This window comes from Equus asinus, chromosome 20 (assembly GCF_041296235.1).
Source record: "Equus asinus isolate D_3611 breed Donkey chromosome 20, EquAss-T2T_v2, whole genome shotgun sequence".
In the NCBI taxonomy this organism is placed as follows: Eukaryota; Metazoa; Chordata; class Mammalia; order Perissodactyla; family Equidae; genus Equus; species Equus asinus.
In genome coordinates, this window is record NC_091809.1 from 76,110,785 (window position 1) to 76,129,839 (window position 19,055).

The window sequence follows — 19,055 nt, forward strand, 5'->3', positions numbered from 1 at the left end:
GGACGAAGAATAAAACAATACTATTTATTAGGTCACCATAGTTACTATAAAAAATGAACACATGCACAGATTTATTTTTTTTCAACTTCTGGGTATTTTCAAGGTGGCTTTGAATTGCCTAATGCAGAATCCTAAAAAATTAAATTGGTGGCTTAGAATTCAAAATGAAAAATAAGGTAGACTCCAGAAAGAGAGCATAAAACTTCTTAGAAAGGAAGTTTTGCCTATTCTACATGGCTTTGCAACTGAAGATCTGTGTTTGGATTCCAGTGACCCTGAACAATGAGGGTGGAAGTGGGCCTTTATTTATTTCTCATTGCCTTTCAGATTTCTCTTTAAATTCCCTGTGATGTCTGACTTTGTCGTTTTTGATGGTCAAATGATGCTTAAAGATGAAAACCAGAAAAGATCTTGACAAGGGTAGTGAAGCCTGTAACATACTAACAGATTCTATACAACCATTTGAAAACACAAAGGATAAGGGAGCACGTTAAGAAGAATTCCCAGCTCACAGCAGCTTAGCAGAGAATAGCTAAGACCACCACACAGTTATTTTACTGCCAAAGCTTTTGCTTCTTGCACCTGAGAGTTATTGGAAGCTATAACATTCCATATGTTAGTAGAAGTTCTGTCTCACCGTGCTAAGAAGTGATATAACTCAGAAAAGGCTGAAGAGAAAGCTCTTCGGAGCACTTATGCGTACTGCCGAGAATCTCAAATCTCAAAGGGAGGCTCCTGAGTCAGACGTCAGAGCACAATACTCAGATCAAATATAACTCTGAGCTGTAGGGTGAGGAGAAACAATTGGATCTCCTCCCAGAGAGATTTCTGATCCCTGAAAGAGAGCAGAAAAATGGAAAAGAATGGCTCTTGGTCTTTCAAATGCTCAAAGAATGAAAGAGAAAGCCTAGTCTTAAACAAAATACTTTTAAAAATTAAAAAAAAAAACAGAAACATTTCTTGTGGCACATCACAGAGTCCCCTCATATTTTCTTTTCAAAATTAGATCGTTCCTCTGCTCAGTCTAAGATCCCGAGCCTCACTCGGGTGGTGCATAAAGAGCCGCTCTGCCGCAGGCCTGCGTTCGGAGCTTGAATGTCTCATTCCCCGTCACGAGGAAGTTTCCTGGACATTTTAAACTTTTTAAAAACTTCAATTCAATAAAAATGAAGATTTTTCCTTTTAGGTCACCATTTCTTCTGGCAGACTGAGTCTAAAGTGCACTTTATTTCCCTTTAATTTAACAGCTCCAGCAGCTTCTCCAGTTAAATCGACTGTTCATTATTGAGCCCCATTTATGAAGGGGCTGTGCAGTGCAGTTTAATGAATCCTTGGCACAAAGCTCCCTTTCAGGACTGGGAAAGAATAGGGGCTGTTCAGGCCCTGTAGGGCTGTATGTCAAAGCCAGCCCATAATGCCTGTCAGCCAAGGGCAGAAATTCCCACTGATATAAGAATGTGCAAGAAATCAACTTTCACCACCGACGAGCAGATTAAGACACGATCAGGAAATGAGACTGTAGGTTTCGAACAGTGACACCTGTTTGAACAGAGCGATTTTCCCATCCCTCGATCACTGTGTGGTTAGGGTGGGGGCTGGTAGAAGCACCAGCACAGCCAAGGCCTCAAAGCCTTCCAGGGTCTTCTGAGATGGGAAAGAAAGACCAAAAGACCATGTGGGTGGGGGCACCTTTGGGCTAGGCCCTGTGCTAAGTGCTTTCACATTCCTTTTTCTACTTTAATCCTCATAACAAGCCTATGAGGATTATTTGCACGTGACAGGGGAGGAAACTGAGGCTCACGTGATTTTCTTTCTGGTTCAAGGTTACACTGCTAATTGGCCATGAAAAGGCAATGATGAGATGGAACATAGGCCTGTCTAGCTCCCGGGTGTCTGTCTTTTCTAGTGATCTGAAATGAGGCCCATCAATAGATTTGGTCCTTTGGAAATATCTAAGCTCTAGTCACTAGGAATACTTAAAAAGGTTTTAATTGCATGGGGTATACGTTGAGTGCCTACTGTGTGCTGGCATATGTGATATACATTGGGAATATAGGCAGATGAGCCATGGCATGAAGGTTTTAGGAGCAGTAGTTACAGGCTTCCTTTAGTGCTAGGCAGCTCTAGGTTTGAATCCCAGCTCTGAGCTTATGTAATGTTCATACCTTCCAGACCTTGGGAAAGTTTCTCTCACTAAGCCTGGGCTGCGCTGCTCTTTCCCCAGCCTCCACCCCAGCTACACAGTGATCAAGGGACAGTGGCCCTAGTGACTCTGGCATTGCTGACTACTCTCTGAAGGGTAACATGGTCCAGAGGATTTCTGCAGAAAGGATGCCTTTCTGTTACATTAATACCATGAGATCCCTGAGTTTTCAAGATGAGTGTGTGGATTGGTTTTCTTCCAGGATCATGCAGCAGATTAAGTCTGCTGAAGTATAATTTTTAAAAGGTAAAATCATGACTCTCAGCCAAATATATATCCCCAAAGCCCCACCCCCCGTACATAGTTGTGCATTCTAGTTGTGAGTGTGTCTGGTTGTGCTATGTGAGACGCTGCCTCAACATGGCCTGATGAGTGGTGCCATGTCCGCGTCCAGGATCCCAACTGGTGAAACCCTGGGCCACCGAAGTGGAGGGAGCGAATTTAACCACTTGGCCACTGGGCCGGTGAACTCAGGCAGATATAATATGAACCACATGTAAGAGATTCTACTTAATTCATGAATTAGCGAGGGAACCACTAACATGTTATGATTGGTTCAAAGAACATTTAAAAAGCCAGGTATATATTATGCAATTTTGGGATGAGTTTATTGGGTTATATAAAAACCGGGCTCTAAATCTTTGCGGTTATCTGTTCCGTGGATAGAAATTATTTGCATATCTATTAGACAGAACTCTACCAAGCAATAAGTAATTTTACTTTATTAAATATAGGACCTTCAATCAATAGCAAATGGTGAGAGAAATTAAATACATTCTTCTAGATAATCTCTGGGTGGCCTTTGTTCCTGTATAACATCGAAAAAATGTGGGACCCACCTTTCTGCCTCATTTCCATGTTTTGGATTTTTCCGATAAGCCCTATATTTTATAGACAAGTACATTTGGACTCACTTAGAGAAAGGAAATGATTTTCCCACATCATAGTGAGTCATTGGCAAAGCCAGAAGTAAAACCCAGGTCTCCTCTCTCCCTAAGAGTGTTCACTCCGCTTTACGGCTGTAGAACCGCATAGCAATCCTGTTTCCTCCACTAGAGACCAGAAAAGGAAAGGACTTGCACTTTTCTGATTGCAAAGAGTGAAGGGGCATTTATTCCCAGGGCAGCTTTTAAATGAAGATCAATTATATGTGGAAAGAAGAAATGTATGCTAATTGTCCCCTGTTACTAAGGTACAAATTAGGAAGTTAACCTCAGGTTTGCTTCTTATTAATGGCACAGATAGTTTGTTTCCTTGGATGGGGATCCCTGGAAACAGACCCTGAGATGAAGAGTTGTAGGCAGAAGCTTGATTGAGGAGCACTGCTGAAAGATCCATCTGTAAGGAAGTGAGGAAGTCAAGATTAGGCAGAAGAAGAAGCTGATACAGCTGATCTTAGGGAAGGCTCTAGAGCTGGATGGCCTTTCAGATTTGGCTCAGATTGAAGCAAGGGGAGCCTGGCCACTGTATCCTTGCATCAGCCAGTCATTGTTCTCCAGTACACTTGGGAGGGAGGGCATGACCTTGGGCAAGGCAGTTTCCTTCAGCTGAGGGCAATGCTTGGGGAGGGGTCCATCTGTTAGCCATCAGCAGACAGCAGATTCAGCAGCCAGGGGGTGGGTTCATCAGCTCCCAGAGGGGGACTGGGCAGAGCACCATGGTATTCACTATGTCTAGCTTTTATTACAAGGTTAACGTAATAAAAAGATTTCAACTCAAGGGCCAACAGTGATGGATTAGTAGTGTCAGGAGCACTATGCTCAGAAGGGTTCTAGGCTCATTTGGGCTCAGTGGAAAGAGTGTGGGGATTGATTAGTGATGTCTGTAGAAGAATGAGGCACGATACCACATTTCTTCTTGAATTTAATGGTGGTATAGGGTGACTACACCACAGTTTGCCTGGGACTATCCTGGTTTATACTTGAGCTTCCAGGGTAATTATTAATAAATAATCTTACCTTTTATTCTCAAAAATGTCCTCCTTTAGAAGTAGATTTTTTTTTTTTGGGAAGTTTAGCCCTGAGCTAACTACTGCCAATTCCCCTCTTTTTGCTGAGGAAGACTGGCCCTGAGCTAACATCCATGCCCATCTTCCTCTACTTTATATGTGGGATGTCTACCACACCATGGCTTTTGCCAGGCGGTGCCATGTCCGCACCCGGGATCCAAACCGGTGAACCCCAGGCTGCTGAGAAGTGGAACGTGTGAACTTAACTGCTGTGTCACCGGGCCAGCCCCCAGAAGGTAGATTTTATGGCCATCCTAAGAAAGAGGTTCTTCTCAATTTTGCTATCCCTGCCTCTCACTTCTGAAAAGTGTTCCCTTCGCCCTTGACCCCATTTGGGACAAGTATCCCAGCATCCTTAGTGTATTTCAGGTTTCAAAGAACATAGGCAGAAAGAGTTTTCTTTAGCAACTTTTGCTTCTAGCTTAGCAACACAAAACTCTCTCAAGGCACAGGTGTGAATGTCCCTGGCAACCTTCCTAGAACAGTCAAGGACGAGGTGGAGTGTGGAGATAGGAGGCAAAGTACAGGGAGAATAAAACAGATTACAACCACAGAAAATTATTCTGCTGCATGGTAAAGCAGAACTTTGCAGATATAGCCACCGTCTGGTCTGGCTGAAGGTAAGTTGATCCTACATTTAGAATCAGAGACTCTTAAGTCTGGAAGGGAATGCTGAAATCATCTATCCATTTTATAGATGAGACAGGCCAAGGCTTCACTCTAGGTACTTGTTGAGCAAGGATCAGGACCCTGTTCCTTAAGCCTCCCAGTCTAGTACTTCTTCCACTGGACCAAATTCTGTTCTCCAAGGAGAAATTAGCAGGGTCTGTAGCAGTGACAACAACATGGAGGCAGCAATTTGGCCTAGGATAAAAGAGAAAGATTGCTCTCAGACCTGGGATGGCTTGGTAGAGGGGCTGGCGAGAAAATTGCTATACGCAAGAGCATGGGCATTATTTTTCCTGTGTAAACAGAGCATGGCATCAGGTTGGGGGCCAGAGTCTTCTCTTGTGCCAGGAAAGTGACAAATGCTAAGAACTGCTACCAAGAACAAGGCAGTGTGCCACACGCCATGGAACACAAAGTTAAATAAGCTACTCTGCTCAGAAATGTCCACTGGTTCTCTCCATTTTCATTAGATCAAGTCTAAGTTCCTTCGCACAGCAGTCAAAGCACTTTTTCCAGTCTTATCCTCCCCTGCTCCCTGCCTCACGCCCTGCATTCCAGCCACACAGTACTGTTTAAATTACCTTGATACTACCCTGCAGTTTTGTACCTTCATGTCCTGGCTCATGAGGATTCTCTCTAGGATGCCTTTTTCTTTTTCTTTTTTTTTTTGCTTAGGAAGATTCTCCCTGAGCTAGCATCTGTGACAGTCTTACTCTATTTTGTATGTATGTGGGTCGCTGCCACAGCATGGCTGCCGATGAGTGGTGTAGGTCTGTGCCCAGGAACCAAACCAGGCCAGAAATAGCACTGAACTTAATCACTAGGCCACAGGGCTGGCCTCCTTCCTTTTTTTTCCCCCAAATCTACCAAAACTCTACTTATCCTTTATGGTCCAACTCATCCTTCTTTACGAAGCCTTCTCTGAACTTCTGTGTGCTCCACTGACAATCTGCTTGTACATCTATTTAAACACTGTCCTGAGGACAGGAAGCACGTCTAGGCCATTTCTCCATGCCCCAAACATCTGCTGAATGAATAAATAAGTGACATGACCTTTGGACTCAAATAGATCACTGGGAATATGTCTGTCTTCTCAGGCCAGGACTTAATTATGTGTATATCCTTGTGCTTAGGATGGTGCCTAGCACATAGTAGGCCCAGCAGATATTTGTTAAGTGGTGGAGACAGACAAGTACACAAAAAGCTGATTCAAGGCAGACTGGGCGTAGGGCTAGCCTATTTAGATTTGAAGCTAAACACTGTCAGTACCAGCTGCCTGACCTTCGGCAAGCAGCCTGAGCTCTGTGAGTTTAGGTGTCTTCGATAAAATGGGGATTGTATTAACTCCCACCAAAGGGTTATTGTGAGGATTAAATGAATATATGTGAAAGTGCCCATCACTGCTTCAAATGTACGGTGGGAGCTCAATAAGCTCTCGTTGAGTGAATGGATGCAGATGGATAAAGTAGTGCCATAAAAGAGAGAAAGTATCCAGGGAGCATGAGGGAGGAAGGGATGGCTGCCTGAGTTGGTGGTAACAGAGATTGGGGAGGGCTTTTTGAGAGAGGTTAACATTTAATGTGGGTTTTGAAAGCAGAATAGTGTCCTCAGAAGGCACAATGGAATTAGTGATACCCTGGTTCTACTTTACAGACATATAATTTGATACATTTTCTACTGCCCCAAATGCTATGCCCAAGAAAAGTCACCTTAATAATAATGAGGAAACACCAAGCACAATATAGCAAAACTAGCCGTAGGCAGGGCAGTCTAAAATCAGATTCTCTTTTCATAAAAGTGATTTCGAGGGTTTTAATGGGGGGATTGAAAGATAATTGTGGTAGCCCAAGACTTGAAAGCTACCCCCTTCACTCAATTCCTTCTTGATGTGGTCAGGAAGTGCTTTCCGGAAAGAACAGGCAGGTTTAATGCAATTACGCGGTGTTGGCCCTCCCCAGATTGGCCATGTGCTAGGCAACTCCAGCTGGCCTCACACAAGAGAAAGCAAACTTCAGCTGCCCCTCAGGCCATTGTTTTAGCACTCTGCAGAGAAGTGTTCCAGCGGCTGATCGGAGCTGCTTAAGCTGTTTAATTGAATGAATTCAACCTCATATAATAGGATCTAGGCCTTTAAGCATTTCTGTCTGGCGCACCGGATATTGGGCTGAGGGCTGCTCAGGTTACCCTGCATGGCTGAGGCCCTGGGTCTCTTGGGCATCTGCACTCGGCGCATTTTGGTGTAAACCTCTGTGGGCTCAGAGCAGCCTTCTGCTGTGCTCTGACGGAATTGCTCCACATTGATTCAGCTTAAGTCTAGGGTCTCTAAGAGGAGTAAGATATTTGAATGAAGTCTGAACAAAAGAAGATTCCACGTGGAGGGTTCTGTATGGTTTTCCTCATTTCCAGGAAAAGGAGGGGGCACAATTGCTATTTGGAAATCAAGCCCTTCAGCGCCATCCTGGACTCACATGCTTGTTGCTGTAGTGGCCTGGCCTGAATTATAACAGAGGAGAAAATGGTCGAAAGGCAGGTTCATCTCTGTGAGCCATCCTTCACATTAATGCCAGAGCGAGATTGCTTTCTGTTTTCTATGTATAATTTACAAATGCAGACATGACAGATTTTACGTGCACAGTTACATGAGTTTTGACAAATGCATACACTGTGTATCCACCACCTCAATGAAGATGGACATGTCTGTCACCACAGGAAGTTCCCTTGTGCCCTCTTCTTGTCAATCCCTTCCCCTGTAGTCAACCACTGTTCTGATTTCCAGCACCATGAAGTCGTTTTCCTCTTCTAGAATTTCATATAAATAGAATCATACAGAATGCACTCCTTATGTCTGGCTTATTTGGCCCAATATAATGTTTTTGAGATTCATCCATGCTGTTGCATCAGTGGTTTGTTCCCTTTTATTACTGAATAGTATTCCATTGTGCGTATGTATATATGATAATCTTTCTAAAATGAAGAAGTGACCATTCTCTGTACTTAAAATCCTTCATCCACTCCCCATTGCTTGTATAAAAACTCCCAAACTTTTTAGTGTGGCATTCAAGTTGTCCCTTCTCCTCTGACCATGGCCTCCTTCTGGCCTCTCCCACCCGTGCAAACCGTATTCTGTGTGAACACCTCGCTGTTTTGCTAGCAGTCTGTCTCCCGCCTCTGTGTGTTCTCACCCGGCTGTGTTCTCACCTGAAATGTTCTTTGTCCCTTTTCTCCGTGGCAGTTTCCTCCCCAGGCTTCAAGTCTGTGTGAAGGCTTCCCTCACCTCCTAGCCAGTTATTTTCTGTCCTCGGTGTTGCCCCAACCCCTTATACTTCCGCTATTATAGACTGGCTATTGGGGTCCTTGAGACGGGATAATGCACAACTTCTCTTGGCAGTCCCAGGATGAGAACAGTGTCGTGCTCTGTGGAGAGAGGATTTTAAGATAGCAGATTGATAATGTCCTTGGTTGGATAAGGAATAGGGTTGTTCAGCATTATGTAGAACAGCTTTAATTGCCCACATAAATCAGGCTCTCTTCACAGTCCATGAAACTGCCTGGAAGAAGGTGGGCAATCGAGGTGGATTACCTCACCTCCGATTCCACCTCTTCAGAGATCTAGTGTCCATCTCTAGATCGCTCAGGGGGCTCTTTGTCAAGCTTTTGACATTTGGGAACCTCTTAATGGGAATTCAGTACATATGCATGCCACTATTTTTTTTTTTTTAGATATAATTCACATACCATAAAAATTCACCCTTATAAAGTGTGTGATTCAGTGGTTTTTAGTATATTCGCAAAGTTGTGTAACCATCACTATGACCTAATTCCAGAACATTTTTATCACCTCAAAAAGAAACCCCATACCCATTAATACAGATCAGCAATTTTAGGCAAATGAATAAAATTTTTAAAAATTAATTTTAGATTATAGCAAGACAACATAGCTTTAAAAAGTAATAGAAATATATCAGATGAGTCAAAGGGATGAAATCATGTGTAGCTTTTTCAGCAAGGCTACTATATCCAGATGAGTAACAGATTGCTTCAGCTGTAGGTCAGATTCCATACTAGACGACTTTTCGTACTCTCTAGTTATACTAAATGAGAAGCTCTAACTGGTTCTGTTAAGCAGTTCTGGATATTTGGATCAAACAAGGGTCTTGGTCATTATACACCCAAAACCATCCTTCCCTCTTCTTTCTGCTAACAGAACACTGATCTGTTAGGTGCTAGGCAGAGATCCTTCCATCTCAGTAAGTGTGGATGCCTTCCCAGCTCCAGGGGGTAAATTATGATTGTCCTAAACAAATAATGGTAATACCCTTCCCCATGGTCATTGAGTGGTATAAGGGTAAACACGTAATCGAGTTTTGGCTAATGAGAAGTTTTTCTGGGCAGGGCTTCCCTTTCTGTATACAATCATAAAGACTCCTGAGAAAAAGGCCCTTTACCCTTTTGGAATAGAGGTGTGATGTCTGGAAGCAAATTAGCTACCTTGCAACTATGAGGCACCCACATAAGGATGAAAACTAACACATTAAGGAAGATGGAGCAGAAAAGCAGAGTCTGGGCTCATGGTGGTAACAATGAGCAACTGAACTAATGCCAGAATTTGCTCACGTTAGTATCTCTTTCTTTACACTATCTGTCTGTCTGTCTATCTATCTATCTATCTACCTATCTATCATCTATCTGGTTTTCTATGACCACCAGCACAATTATAAAGACCCAGAAATTATAGAGATTTCTAACTCAACATCCCTTGAGATGTTAATTTTACAAGCATTACATGCTTAGACATTTTAATTTGGGAGATCATGGTGAATGGACTTCCAGTTCCACCTTTGGCTACATTTGGGTCTTTGCTGTTATGTGCCGTCAAGTCATCTCTGGTTCCTGGTGACCCTATGAATGAGTGATGTCCACAAGGTCCTGTCCTCAACAGCCCTACCCAGCTCCTGTAGACTCATGCCCATGGCTTCCTTTATGGAGGCAGTCCATCTCATATTTGGTCTTCCTCTTCCTCTGTTGCCTTCTACTTTTCCCACCATTATCATCTTTTCCAAAGGATCCTGTCTTCTCATGATGTGCCCAAAGCAGGACAGCCTCAGTTTTCTATAAAGTACTTTTTAATGCTCCATTGCAGTATGTTGATAAAGTTTTGAATTATTTCTCAATAATGTGCTTTTAATTAATCATCACCTAAAAGAAAAAAAAAGTCAAACCTTAGGTACTCAAGCTGCTTTCAGCACACTTCTATTCCTAAAAATCCTGCTACCTTATCCTTAGCAGAAAGCAATCTTGATATTTTAGCTTTTAATGTGATTAGTCCTGGCTATTCAGGATACTGAATATGTTGCTAAGATAAGGCACTTGAGAAATACTCTTGACATTGTTACAAACGTCCTTATTAGCATTATAGTGTCATTATTTCTACTTGGAATAGAGTAATTGTGAATTAAGTGAAACAGCTCATACAGGATAACTTTTTAAATTAAAAATTTAAATTTGTCATTAAAATAAATATGTGAATGGTTTAGAAAGGAAAATAGCATTACAATTTTCTTCCCCATTATCCCTAACTCTCACTTTAAATATCCTAAAACGATTTCTTCTTTCTATTTTTCCCTGTATAATTCAAAATAATCTTATGTGGCAGACATGGAGATGCACTGCTCAGAACCCTCTTCAAGAAAGGACTCACTGCGCCAGCCCCGGTGGCCTAGTGGTTAAAGTTCGGTGCACTCTGCTTCAGCCCCGGTGGCCTAGTGGTTAAAGTTCGGTGCACTCTGCTTCAGCCGCCCTGGCCCAGTTTCCGGGTGTGGACCTACATCACTCATCTGTCAGTGGCCATGCTGTGGCGGCAGTTCACATACAAAAAGAGGAAGACTGGCAACAGATGTTAGCTCAGGACAAATCTTCTTCAGCAAAATAAATAAATAAATCTTAAAAAAAAAAAAAAAGACCCGTTGCCCAGCTGCTACGAGTATGGTGTGCAGACAGCCTTTGGGTGTGAACTCATTCTCTTCTAAGAGAGGCCATACTCTTCTCAAGGTGACCCCATCCAATGGCTGGGCAAAGGAGTGACACAAAGGCCTAGCTATTTCTGCCTAGTTCTGCCTAGTACTGCAGGTGCTTCTTTAATGAGTCATCTTTGCTCCAGTTGTCCCCTCTGGGCTTGAGGACACTTTTGTCAGATCTACGGAACTGTCTGAGACCCTCCCTGCTGGACTGGTCTCTTTCCTTTCCTTTCACAGCCCTCAGATCTGCATTGTAGTCAGAAGGCTTTCCTTGACCAATTCCTCTTTCTCTCCCTTTTTTCTTTCGTGTTACCCCTCAAAAAACCACTCGCTCTGAAAACCCTGTTACTTACAGAACTCTTACCCCTTTCTTCCCTGACCCAACCCTCCCAATGTGGTTATCAGCACCTTATTCCCTGGGTCCCTGAGAAAAGTTTCTTGAGAGGCAATTTTATAAGATGTTGTATGTCTGAAAATATTGTTATTCTACTCTCATGATTGATATTTGGGTTTGGTATAGAATTCTAAGTAGGAAATAATAGTCTTTCAGATTTTTAAGGGTTTTACTCCATTGTTTTCCAAGTTCCAGTGTTGTAATGAGAAGTCTGGTGTCATTCTGATTCCCCTTTATTTTTACTTGTTGTACATGATGTTTATATCCCTCTGGAGTCTTTTATTTATTCCTTGATATTCTGAAAATTCACAATAATGTGCTTTCGTGCGGGTCTTTTTTCTATTAAATTTTCTAGGCTTGTAGTGGGTTCCTTTAATCTGAAAACACATATCCTTCAGTTCTACAAAATTTCCTTGTTTTATTTCTTTGATATTTTCTCTGCTATATTATCTATTCTGTTTTCTGAAATTCCTATAGGCTTAATGTTGAATATCTCTTTGACTTTTTCCTCTTTCTAGGAGACTTCTTTATTTTCCGCTCTTTCTATTGAAAATAGAAAATATTTTAAAATTCATTACCATAAATTTCTGAGAGCTCTTTTGTGTTTTTGATACCCTTTTTTGTAATTCTTTTTTATTTTTGGTGAGGGAGATTGGCCCTGAGCTAACATCTGTTGCCAATCTTCCTCTTTTTTGCTTGAGGAAGATTGTCTCTGAGCTAACATCTGTGCCAATCTTCCTCTATTTTGTATGTAGGTTGCCACCACAGCATGACTTGATGAGTCGTGTAGGTCTGCACCCAGGATCCAAACCTGTGAACCCTGGGCCACTGAAGCGGAGAATGTGAACTTAATCACTACACCACCAGGCCAGCCCTTGTAATTCTTGTTTTATGCTTGTAATATTTTCTATTATCTCTTTAATCATTTTTTATATCTTTAAATTATAATTTATATGTAAGTTTTCTTTTGCTCTTTGCATTTTCAGCTTCCTCTGGGACTTTCTCCACTGATTTTTTTCTTTTTGGTCTATGTCATCTATGTCAAAGACATTGTCAAAATACTTGATGAACCTTAGATGTCAATTTGTATTTAAGAATGGATAACTAAAAAGCTTATTGGGAATCCACCCAATCTTTGCTCATGTGCTATTAACCCTTCAGAGAAGACTATTCCAATTTCCTGATTGGGGAGTATGTGATCTGCTGCAAACATTCTAGAAACTGACTGGAGAGAAGATGTTGAAGGTCATTATTCATAATGTAGAATTTCACTTAATCCTTGTTTTCAGTATGACATCTCATTGCTCACTCTCCATTTTATATGGAATACCCTAAATTGGAACCATTCTGATTCAGTTCCATAGAAAATAAAAATCTTGTTTTCAGTCTGGGTGGGAGAGAGGTTGTCAGGTGGCTGCATGGGACGGGGGAGGGGATCCTGGAATCTAACTGCTTGTTATACAGGTTTTCAACCAATTCTCCTATTTTCACTTCCTCTCCTCACTCTTGCTTTCTCAAATACTGAAGCTTTCCTGAGTTCTGTGGCCCAAATCAAGTAGTTTCCAAATTTCTTCTTCCTTTTTTTCTTTTTTTTTTTGCAATGCTTATACAAATTTTTATATTGCAGATGCATTTATGAAGAATATACATTTCATATTTTCATTTGTCTTGTTTACCATATGTATTTCTAATGTTTTTTAAATATTTTTCTCACTAATTTAGTACTACAAAAACTTCTTTGAAGCCACTGATCCACTTTCATAAATTTGAGATATAGATGTAATATATTAAGTGTAAAGAAAATGAAAATGGAACCAACAAAAACTATAATGTGTAAATTACATAAAAATGAGGTGAAAACCACATCTATTCACTGAATGATCATGTAATTTTGCTGGAACAATCATACGCAGTCCTTGTAATACATGTGTAACCATTAGGATGTGATTATAAAGAATAAATTGTGATTTCTGTGAAAGCCATAATTAATTTTTAATTTAAAATTTATGAAATATATGGACACAAAATTGTTTCAGCTCTTTTTTCTTTGAAAGCACCACACCATCTGGGATCACCTGAGTTATCACTGGTGACAAACAGGGGATGGAGGGCACAGTTTGGGATGCCCTGACTTAGTGATTGTCCAGGGTAAGGAGAATCCAGTGTTGTTTTTATGCGTACACTGCTTGCTGCCCTGGTTTAGAAATATTCTGGAAAGCCCATAGCATTTTAAAAAAAATTGTATAAGCAGCAATGTGTAGGATGCGTTCCAGTTTCTTTTCCTTCTAATCCAATATTACATTATTTATTTTGTTGCTCAAATTGTTCCAGCTTTGGTCATCGGGAGCTCTTTCAGTTGGCTCCTGTGTCCCTTTGACATACCCCATGATTTTGTGTTTTGAGCACTCCCTTCTTTCTGGCGCTATAAGATATTCCAGGCTCATCTTGTATCTTCCCTACCTGCAGTCCTAGAATCAGCCATTTCTCCAAGAAGGTCTAGTTCCTTTTACTGGGGAATGGTATTAGGAACCAAGATTTGGGTACTAGGTTGCAATCTAGCTTTTAATTTGTGCTACCTTGTGGCATATCATATACTCTTATAAGTGGCCTAAATTTCTTTCTGAAATAAAGCAGAATAGAATACATTAATAAACAAGATAAATTTAAAAAGTAGATCCAAAACGTAAATCCAGGTCTTCTTTCTCCAGTGTTATTTTCCTTTGGCATAAACCAAACCCAATAATATTTCAAGACATATAGGAAGGCAGAGAAATACTACAGACTTCAGGGTTGATTATACATTGTCTCTTGGCTTGACATTTAGTATGTTAAATAATCCCCGCCAAGTTAACATCATCTCCTATTATTTTCCTATCCATATCCAGGAACACAGAAATACTCATTACTCACTGAAAATGCCACCTATACTCATTTAAAAACTTAATATTTTAACTAAACATGTAATGTGTGTGAATAAATAATACATGGATACTTTCTCCTTGTAAAAATGAAAACATCATAGCTAAGAACAAACATTATAGCTAAATTTTCATGTGGCCTATATCTCCTGTTTATATTGTTTTTATGTACTTTGGGGAATTCTGCTCTTCCTTTAAAGCTCTACTCAGATGTCACATTGTCTATGCCTGCTTCCCAATTTCCTTTATTGGAGTGGATTTCCCTTTCTGTTGTACCCACAGTGATTTGTTTACACCTTATTTTACAATGCTTTGCATTCTGTTGAATATGTGTCTGCACTGTCTACTAGACCATGAATTCCTTGAGGATGTGACCCTGCTTTCCGCATCTCTACGTCCCTCCAAAATCATATACCGCTTCCTGACACATAGTCTGTGAGCAATAAATGTTTGTTAAATAAACAAAAGAAGGGGTGAAATATAAATTAGTATTTGCCTTATGTTCCTAACTACACCAATATTATAAAAGGAGCGCCAGACCATAAGTTAGTAGATGTTGGTTTTACATTGAAGCTATTCATTGCAGCACTGTTTGCCCCAAAAAAGGTCTGGAAAAAGCCCAATTAAGTTCATTGTAACAGGACTGGTTGTATAAACTACGGTAGAGCCACTCAGTGGAATACTATACAACTGTAAAGAAAAGAATGAAGATATATAGTCAAGTGAAAAAAACAGGTGGAGGAAAGTGTGTATAATAAAAATATGATAATCTAACAAAGGATAATCCTTGACCCAAACAAAACAAGACAACAATGATTGCCCATAAGAAGAGAGGAGAAAATAGGGTGAAGGGAACCACGACAGAGGCTAGCTCTCTCTGAATATGCCTTGTGGTGTAGTTTTGACTTTGAAACCATGTAAATTTTTAAAAATTATAAACCAAAATTAAAGACTTATAAAGCAATCTTTATATAAAGCAAAAATAAAGCAAATGAACTTAACTGGGTGTTGAATTGGTGGCATAAGCACACAGAGAGGATTTTTTAAAGTGAATTTAAAACACAGTAATTGAACTGTTCGATGCTCTTACTGCTATGACCTGGTTTTGTTTCCTGGTGAGGGAACCACACCACCCATCTGTTGGTTGTCATGCTGTGGCAGCTGTGTGTTGCTCTGATGCTGAAAGCTCTCCCACGGGTATTTCAAATACCAGCAGGCTCACCCGCGGTGGACAGTTTTCAGCGGAGCTTCCAGACTAAGACAGACTAGGAAGAAAGACCTGGCCACCCACTTCTGAAGAAACCGGCCATGAAAACTATGACTAGCAGCAGAACATTGTCTGATTAGCGTGGGAAGGTGAGAGGATGGCGCAAAAAGACTGGGCAGGGTTCCGTTCTACTGTACATAGTGTCACTAGGAGTTGGAATCCACTCGATGGCAATAACAACAACAACAACACTGGACTGTTTATCACTAGTGAAATATATTTTGAGGACAAAAAAATGGCAAAAAGAAAAAGAAAAAATAATAAAATTGTTTTTAGTAATTGTATTATTAATAAAAATATTGGCAGTGTTATTCTGAAACTATTATCCATGTCATAGTATATATTTTATAGTATATATGTATATGTGAGAGTGCGTGTGCTGTGCTTTGGCATAAAAAAGAACATGAATCTGATCCAGCCTCTATATCTACTTCCTATTTACAGGAAAGTCAGGGGCCAGAGAAACATGTGAAATGACACCAAGGAGATGGATGCAGCTAACCAAATCCAGAATATGGGCAAGAAGACCAGGCAAGGATCCAGTTTCCTCAATAAACCAACTGCAAAGAAAACAAAAAGGGCAGTGATATAGATTAAAAGAAATTTAAGAGACGTATCAAACAAATTCTTTGCTATTTCTTCCATTGAGGGTTGGATTCTAGCTTCCCTCCCCTTGAGTCTGAGCTGGCCTTAATGACTTGCTTGACCAACAGAAGGTAGGGAAAGTGAGGTTCCGGGAATTCCAGGGCTAGGTCATAAGAAGCCTGGCATGTGCTGCATGGGGCCTCTTGCAGCACAGTCTCTGGGATTCCTGAGTCTCCATGTAAGAAGTCAGAGTACTCTTAGACCAGCATCTTGCAAAGGCCAGCATGTTTAGGCACAAGTGCAGTCATGCGAATGTCGCCATCTTGGAGCTTCCAGACCAGCCACTGTCAATGTCACATGGACCAGAAGGATCACCCAGCCAGACATTGCTCAAATTATTGACACATAATATTGTGAGATACAATGAAATGGTTGTTGTTTTAAGCCGTTCAGTTTTGGAGTAGTTTGTTATACAACTATAGATGACCAGAATATCATCTAATCTTTTAAGATGGAAATTAAGATCTAGTGTTAGTAGAATCTGGTTTGCAGGAGGAAAGAATGAAAAAGAAAACAAGAAGTACATTTTTGGGGGTGCACAATCTGTAAAATAACATTATTGTATGATGAAATTGATACTTTATATATCATGTGGTGAAACAGAAGAATTGATTTGTTTGAGGTTTCAAAAATAGTGACTGACAGGAAATCAGTATGGGAAGAGAGAGAGAGAGAGAGAGAGAAAAGATGCATAATTATTTCTCCCTTTATGAATGTGCATTCCTGACATCTCTGAGGACTAAGATTGTCCTGCGGGGAATATGATTAAAGTTACAAAGAGGAAAACAAAATAAGTAAGTCAGCTTTTGATCCTGCTGCTATATTTACCCACAAGAAAGGAGGCAGCTCTCAGGTGGGCCTTTGTCTGAGTAATGTCCTGAAATCCAAGTGTAAAAGAACAATATGAAATCTCAATTCCCCCAAACGGTTTGGGGCGAGTTCAGCCCTTGAGCCCCTGGGGGGCTTGGTTCCCAAGGAGACTAATCCCACTTGCTCAGCATTAGGTATCACTGGAGCAAAAGAGCTCTAGTTTGGAGCTCTGCAGAGAGGCCCTACTGCAGGCTGGAGTCCGGTCCCTCTGCCCCACAGGAAGTGAAATGTATTGATGTCAAAGCCACTCAAGTGAGCATGCTCATTCAGGGTGGAGGAGGTGGGGCTGATGGCCCTGGCAGGAGCTGGCCACTGACTTTGCTGAAACTAATTTCAGCCCAGATAGAGCTCCTCCCCAAAGGAAAGGAGATGAAGGGGAAAGCAACTGAGACAATCAAGAGGGGTCTACATTTACAATTTAGTTGGCTATCGGAAGCTCTAAGGATTTATTTTGGTCTCAGGTATAGAGCTATTTCAAGCAGAAGTTGTTCTTTGTTGCCTTATGATCCATAGTTTTCCACAAACACTATTGCTTTCATATGACCATGCCTCTGCCCTGGCTGTTCCCAGAGGTATCGTTTGTTTGCTTGGCACACTCAAAAGATCATTTAAGTCTTAGCTCAAATGTTGCTTGTCTATGCAGGATTCCCCAACTCCTCTGGGCAGACTTGAGGGTCCTATTATCCCATCAATTGTGTACCTTTAATTTACTTCCACTGAGAATTATTACATTATAGTATAATGGCTTCTATGCATGTCTGTCTTTCCACAGAGAGGGTAGGAATCATGGCTTCTTATCTCTGTATCTGCAATACTGGCACAATGCTGAGCACATTGTTGGTGTCAGTATCTTTCGGTTGGATGAATAAGTGACTGGATGGATATTTTATGTGCAAGAGTCAATTTTGTGAATCAGGCTATAGAACTTGCAAGCCATAAATATCTTATATTTGTATCTAGAGATTTACAGTTGACAAAGAACTTCCACTTCCATTCTCTCATTGATTTTCACTATAGCCTTATCAAATAGACTCGCAGCATTATTCCCATTTTATTGACGAGAACATTGAGGTCCAGAGGCTCAAGTGACTTTTCTATACTCAGTCAGATAATAAAAGGGTAGATGGACTCCAGTCTTAATCTCTGGCTCTAATTTCAATACTCTCTCTACTATATTACAAAGTCTTTTTCTAAGTTTCTACAACCTGCAAGTATTGCTGCTCTCTTGCATTTGAAAATAGTCACTCACTTTGTTGCGGAAAAGAACGAATGATGCTGACTTTATATGGTGGTAAGGAATGGGTGGGGCCTAAGGAATGAAGAACATGGACATTTGATAAGCTACTATTTTGTGCCAGGAGCTTTCATATATGCCATCTCACAACAACCTTGAGGAGTTGAGATGGTCTCCATTGTACAGATGAAAAAGGTAAGACTCAGAGGTGTTATTTGCCTATGATGTCACGAAATTCTCACAAAGACTCTGAGAACAGTTATGCCCATTCCCATTTTTTCAGATGAAGAAACTTTAGGAAGATGAACTGATTTGTCCAAGGGCACTCACCTAGCAAGCAGCATGCTAGTATGTGAACCTGGCCTCATCCAACTCCAAATCAACTTTGATGCTTAGAATGCCAATGGTCTGTAAATGAAGGGACTGTTACATGTGAATCTTTCATATTCCATTATGTTGAATATTATTATGTTAGAGCTTAGCTAACTCTCTGGGGATTAAGAGAGATTTTTCAGAGTAAAGATGTCAATTAAATGTATTGTCCTTTGCAATCTGTGTCTGGGGATTTGTAAGAGCTACTCAGTTGAAAGAAGGTGATAAAGAGTTAGTGCTGTTGACTGCCAGACTCGGAGGCCTGTGGAATGGTCTTGCTGAAAGGGGAAGGGAAGTGCTGACATCCATCCCTGAGGGTAAGAAACATAGCTCAGTGTCCGGCCCACACGATTTGCTGAGTGCAAATGTCACCAGGGACGAAATTGACAGTCCCATCATGGAGGACAAAATCCTGTGTGTAACTCAAATGAAAGGCACATGATAATTGAGCCAACCTGAGT

General features: G+C 41.0%; 1 long non-coding RNA gene across 1 annotated transcript; it reads left to right on the top strand.

Moving 5' to 3' along the window:
• Positions 1 to 4,749: 4,749 nt before the first annotated feature.
• LOC139041127 (uncharacterized) lies at positions 4,750 to 18,721 on the top strand. Its single transcript, XR_011495792.1, has 3 exons — positions 4,750 to 4,831; positions 12,044 to 12,165; positions 15,918 to 18,721. It is a non-coding gene; the product is annotated as an uncharacterized lncRNA (long non-coding RNA).
• Positions 18,722 to 19,055: the final 334 nt, after the last annotated feature.